Source organism: Musca vetustissima, unplaced genomic scaffold (genome assembly GCF_032173495.1).
Source record: "Musca vetustissima isolate MV318-11 ecotype Yass unplaced genomic scaffold, APGP_CSIRO_Mvet_v1 utg18923, whole genome shotgun sequence".
NCBI lineage: Eukaryota > Metazoa > Arthropoda > Insecta > Diptera > Muscidae > Musca > Musca vetustissima.
The window spans coordinates 93,342-100,004 of record NW_026873701.1 but is presented as its reverse complement, the minus strand read 5'-3'; positions in this window follow the sequence as shown (position 1 = coordinate 100,004).

Here is a 6,663-nt window from a genome sequence, read left to right as displayed (position 1 = left end):
TTTTACAAAAAAAAAAAAATTATTTTTAAAATGAATTAAATCAAAAATACCACTTCTGGATATTTTTTCCAAGTTTTGCTTTTTTTAGTTTTATTTTTAAGATTTTAATTATTTTTGGGGCCACATAATTTCCCAAACAAAAAAAAAAATAATTTTGCTCTTCCCCAATTTTGGATATTTTTGCAAAAAAATTAGGAAGAAATACCTTAAAAAATAATATATATATATATATATATTCTAAATATAAATATCAGTAATATTAAAAAATCTCAAACACATTACCCCCTTTATTCTCCTCCTAAATGCTATCGATTCCCTATCCCTATAAATATTTGTTTGGTGTGACATCCCTGTTGTTTGCCTGTTAGTATGTATGTGTGTCAAATTTCGCATAAACACGACATTTGTGTGCCACCAATGTCTGTCTTTTTTGCCTGTCTGTCATGCCTTGGTACATCCATACAAACATAGCGGCCCCTTTCGCGGTTCCTTTTTGCCATTCTTTGGCTGTTATTTTGTCTTTCTTTTTTTTTTTTTTTTTTTTTGGTGTCATCGTCGGGATAACACCGCCACGACCACCACCACCACTACCAGCAATCATCATCGTCATCTTCTCTGTAAAAGGTTATTCACATTTCGACTGTAGTTGTTTTTGTTGCTGCTGCTGTTGTCTACGACGACGACGGGCTCAAAGATTAGTTTTTCTTTTTCATTCCACTTCAACAACAAAGTACAGCGAATTTTCCCTTTGGCCTGACTCCAGGGGGGCTTAACGCTCGCTCGGCTACTAACTAACTAGTCAAAAAGGAGAATAACAGACAAGAACAACAACAAGAAAAAAACACCAATGTATATTTCAAAGTAGTTTCTGGTTTCTTCCTTAATATAGTGATTTGTTGTTGTAGCATTTTTTTTTTTTGTTGCTATCTTCTTTATATATTTTTGTTGGTCGAAACAAACCGCTAACGGAACTTGGAGTATATATTTTTTGTTTGCACACATCTTGCCTTTGTTGTTCTCTTAGCCTTTGAGAAAAATGCTAGAGTGTCATCTCTACATAACTAATATTCTGCTCTTTAAGGTGATGCTCTTTAAATAACGGTGAGATGAGAAAGTGTATTGTGTTGGGGCATCTCTCCCACATAATGCAAAGAGTAATTGTACTAATAACTGTTTTACTTGAAGTAGTTGTTGTACATTGGGAGCTTTATTGAGTATCTCTTAGTAGTTACACATAATAAAGAGACAAAGAGAGCAAGACCGACAATGGGTGTTATTTTCCCGTTAATCATGACTTTTTAGGCAGAGAAAAGTGTTTTTTTTCTTCCTTTAAATGAAAGGGGAGGGTGGGGAATATGCAATTCTTTAAATATCTAAGGGATTTTAATAAAAAAAAATTAATTTATTACATAATAAAAATCTGACTTTTTATAAAAAATTTTATTTTTTCATATTTTATTTTTATTAAAAACAAATGTTGAAATTAAAAAAAATATATAGTTTTTTAACAACAAACTGATTTTTAGATTTTTAATAACAAAATTAAAAACAAATGTTAAAATTAAAAAAAAAATCTATATGATTTTATAATTTTTGACTAATATCAAATTTGATTTTTTATATTTTATTTAAATTTAAATTAAATTTTATTAAATTAAATGTTTTATGTCTTATGATTTTTGGATTTTTAATATAAGTAATGGACTAATATTAAATTTGAATTTAATTTTTTTGTATTTTTTATTTCAATTTAAATTAAATTTGATTAAATTAAATTGTTTTATTTTGATTTTAAAAACATAAAAATTTTTAAGCCTTTTGAAAAACTGCATTATAATATTACTTAACAAAATAAAAACCAACAAATTTGGGAAAAAATAAAAAAAAAAATAAATTTTTTCATTAAAAATAAAACATTTTTTTTATAAAATTAAATGAAACTTTCTGATTTTTCAAGCAATTTAAGTGCATATTTATTTAATTATAATATTACCTAACAAAATAAAAACCAACAAATTTGGGAAAAAATAGAAATATATAAATTTTTTCATTAAAAAAACATTTTTTTTATAAAATTAAATGAAAATGTTTGATTTTTGAAGCAATTTAAGTACATTTTTATTTAATTTAGAAAAATCCAAAAAATCTTTTTTTTAATTTTTATGATCATTGTTTTAATGCCTTCTAATAAAAAAACACTTGAAATCATCCAACCTTTAAAATAAAAACACATAACTTTAAAAAACAATTAAATTTGAAGTATTTAAAAAAAATTAGCCCCACGCGTTGTAGTCATGGAATCCTCTTAATATATACATATCTAAGGGTGAATGATCCCTTTTCGTCTTTCAAAAACTCATCCCGCAATTGTGTTTTTTTTAATTAGATTGCTACTTATAGCATCCCTCTAAATTGAGGAAGTACTTTAATATTAATTTTCACTTATCTCCATTATGGAAAAAACAATTAACAGCAAGTGCGAGGCATTTCTTACTGTGTATAAATTGAAGGGAGATATAGTTCCCAAATTAAAATTAAAAAAAATCTCTATTGGAGTAATAAAAAACCCCATGAAGAAATTAAAATATTCAAATACTTTTTTGTCTTTTATTTTTGTACCCAGCGATTATGCCGCATAACTCTCTTGGTTTGAATTGTTACTTCACCATGCCTTAATCATTGAAAATGTAACAATGGATGCAAAAAAAATCATCTTTTTAAAAGAAAATACAATTTCTCACACTAAAAATAAATAAAATTTGCACAAAATTAATTATTTTTTGTTAATTTCTTTTAATGATAAATTTTCCCGCCAAAAATATGTTTATCTTACATACCTCTTTCTGCAATTGTCATCACTTATTAGTGAATAGCGCACAAGTGTCTTTCTCTCTTATTGGTTTACTGACCGTCTGTCTCTCTTCAATGCAAAAAAGGAAATAGTGTTCGATTTTATTGCGTGATTTACAAATCACTTCAAACATTAATTGAATATTATTTTATAAATTTTAATATCATATTTCGAATATGTTTATTTACCACCAAATATTCATTAAAAATCGTTGAATTCTTTGTTTATATTACTAAATAAAGCAGCAACAAATAGAGAGTGGCGCATTTGTGTCATTTGTCACAATCACGCACACACGAGCATGTCTTGTTAATCATCTCCTCTGTCTTATGACTAACACTCTCTCTTCAATAATGGTTGGTCTTCTTGTGCTATTCGATTTATTATTAAACGTTATACATATAATATATTAAATATTATACGTTATAAATAATATATTAAATATTACAATATATATTAAATATTAATAATTTATTTCAAAATGTAACAAATTCACGCGCCAAAAATATATGCACATCTGCTTGTTCTTTGTTTACACATTTCTAATTAGAAAATCACAGGCATTGGTGTGCATGACTTTGTTTATTCCTTCTTCTCCCCTGTCAGGCTCTCTTCAATGCAAACTCTTGGCATTTTTTGTGTAATGGTTTACTTTCAATTTGAAACAATATATTATTTAAAGAAATCACAATATTAATAAATTATTTTAATTAAAAACAAATTTTACTCTCTTTAACTACTATTTTTCATAAAATAATTACTTATTTTACTTTTACTTTTTTCAAGTGTATCTCTCCCTTATGACTGGCGCTCTCTTCAATGCAAAATACCTTTATTTTTGTTTTACCTTTATTTTTGTTATTTTAAGATTGAATGAATAAAATTAAATGAAATTTTAATAATTAATAATTTATCATCAATTTTAATAAGTTATTTGTGTAAAAATCCAATGTTAACATTGGTCATCAAAGAAGAAGCAGACACAAGTGCATGGCATGGTCTATGTCTCGCTCTCTCTCTCTCTCCCTTGTCTTATGACTGGGGCTCTCTTCAATACAAACCGCTTTTATTCGTTTGTTATTAACTTTATTTTTGTTATTAAATATTGAATGAATAAAATTAAATGAAATATTAATAATTTATTATAATTTATCATTAATTTTAATAACTTATTACAAAAAATCCAAACTGTCCTCCTCCTTTGTTTACACTTGCCATCAATGAAAAAGAAGAAGCAGATACAAGTGCATGGCATGGTTTATATCTCAGGCTCTCTCTCTCCCTCTATAATGCACTGGCCCTTTTCAATGTAATGCGGTCGTTGATCAATTTTGTTTTGTTTTGTTTATACAAACAAAACAAATGTTTCAACACCACTTGCAGCATGCCGCAAAAAGGGAAACAATGTAAATAAAATAAACAAAATAATAACCAGAAATTCTTAAAATTCCCCACAACCAAAAAAATGAATGTTCCTGCGGGAAACCAAAAACGATCAAGTCGGTCGACCAAACGACAAGTGTTTACTTTATCACCCAAAAACAACAACAACACAAAATATAGTGAAAAATAGGAGGGTTTTGTCCAAAATGATAGATAGATAGATCGTTTGGATGGATGCCAACTGATGCATGTTTATGATGAACCACCACCAACCAAACACATACCACATGGCCATTTGTGGTATGAAAATGTGTGGCGAGGTGGTGCAACATGCTTATGTTTATTTATTCGTTTTTGATTGGAACGTGTTAAAAAGAAAAACTAAAGGTAATGGCGGTGTTGTGGCGATGTTGGTGTTGGCATGTATATGCCACAACATAAGGGTCTCGGTCAAATGTTTTATATCTTTCATTTCCGGCATAATTGTAGGTCTCTTCTGCTGCTTCTCCGTCATTATCAACAAATCAACCGTCCATCCAGCCAACCAACAACCCACACATTAAAATTTCATCAAGTGTAAAATTCCCAAGAAACCCCATTGTGAGGGTGCATGTGCGTGGTAAGGTTGGCTCTACTTCAAAAAAAAAAAAAGAATTAGAACTTCATGGAGCCAGTCTGGGCCATAAAAAAGCCTTTATGGTTTTTTATTAGATGATCATTTCCATGCACTTGACATTGTTTATAATTTGCTTTGGAATTTGTTGTTAAGGATCTTTTTGTTGTTGTTTTTATTGCTGCTGTGGTTATTGTTCTTGAAATTCCAGGATTGTTGTTGTTAAAATTTTTTAAATGGCTATTTCACAAGTGTTGTGTTATTTTTCTCCCTTTCATTGATTTGTTTACATCCTTGCTGATATCGGGTGGTATTTTGTTTATCGATGTCGATTTTGGTGTCACATGTTATTTGAAACCATAAACATTGAGAATGGTTTCGTTTTTTTTTTTTTTTTTTTTTTTTTGAGTGAAGTGGGATGTTGTTTGGATGTTGGAAAATAGATTTTTGAAAACAACAACATTTGTTTTATTAAAAACGACACCGAGCCGAACAAAATGAAAGTCTAAGGAAAACTTAAATATCAGTGCTCAACAAAAATAACATTTTTTAATCGAAATTTTCTCTTATTTTGGGGTTTGAAAAAAAAAATCAATAAAAAAATATTTTTGTTTAGTTTTTGGTGCTTAACACTTAATATTTTTTAAAAATCATCGCTGGTTTGCTTTATTTTTTTTTTTTTTTTTTTTTAATAAAAATTCATCCAAAAAAATTTTAAGTTTGGTGTTTGAAAAAATTTAACAAAAAATTATTTTTGTGTTTGGTTTGATTTTTTTTTTTTTTAATTCACTCCTCAAACAACTTGAAACAAAATATTTAGCAAAATACCACGTATTTAATCGATGAGTTTTTGAAATCCAAAAAAAATGGCAGGCAAAAGGAATCGAGATAGACCCATGGTTCCTTTTGAGAATATGCATAGAATCACGTTCTGAGTCGATATATGCATGTCCGTCCGTCTGTCCCTCCGTCCATGTATTTTTGTGAACAAAGTACAGGTCGCATTTATGATCCGATTTGGATGAAATTTGGCACATGTCACTTAATTGGCCCAAAGACGAAACCTATTGAAATTGGAGAAAATCGGTTCAGATTTAGATATAGCTCCCATATATAGTTTCGTCCGATTTTATGTGAATGATGCACCTAACTTCCAATATTTGTCTTATTGAGATAAAATTTTGCACATAGTACTGGATTAGGTCTAGATGGATATTTGCCAAGTTTTGTTGAAATCGGTTCAGATTTAGATATAGCTCCCAAATATAGTTTCGTCCGATTTTAGGTAAATTGTACACCGAACTCAAAATATTTGCCCGATTGGGACAAAATTTTGCACAGCGTACAGAATTTAGTCCAGTTTGATGTCTGTAAAGTTTTGTTGAAATCGGTCCAGATTTATGTATAGCTCCCATATATAGTTTCGTTCTACAGGGTATCATATAGTCGGCCCCATCCGACTTTTGAACTTTCCTTCCGCAAAATATATTTAATTTGGTGTTTGAAAAAAAAAAAAATAAAAAAAATATTTTTGTTTTGGTTTGATTTTTTTTCTAAAATCCACACTTTATTTGGAGATTGAAACAAAATATTTTTCAAAATTCCACGTAAAAACAACTAAAATAAATCCACCATATCTTAACTATGTAAAAAATTATTCTTTTGTTTAAAACTTTAATATTTATTTCAAATTCAATTTATATATTCAATTTCAAAAATGCAATTTGAAGCCTCGAAACTTTGTCTTATGCCTGAAAAAAAAAATATTTTTAAAAGTTTCGCTTATATTTTGGGGTTTGAAAAAAATTTGTCCAGG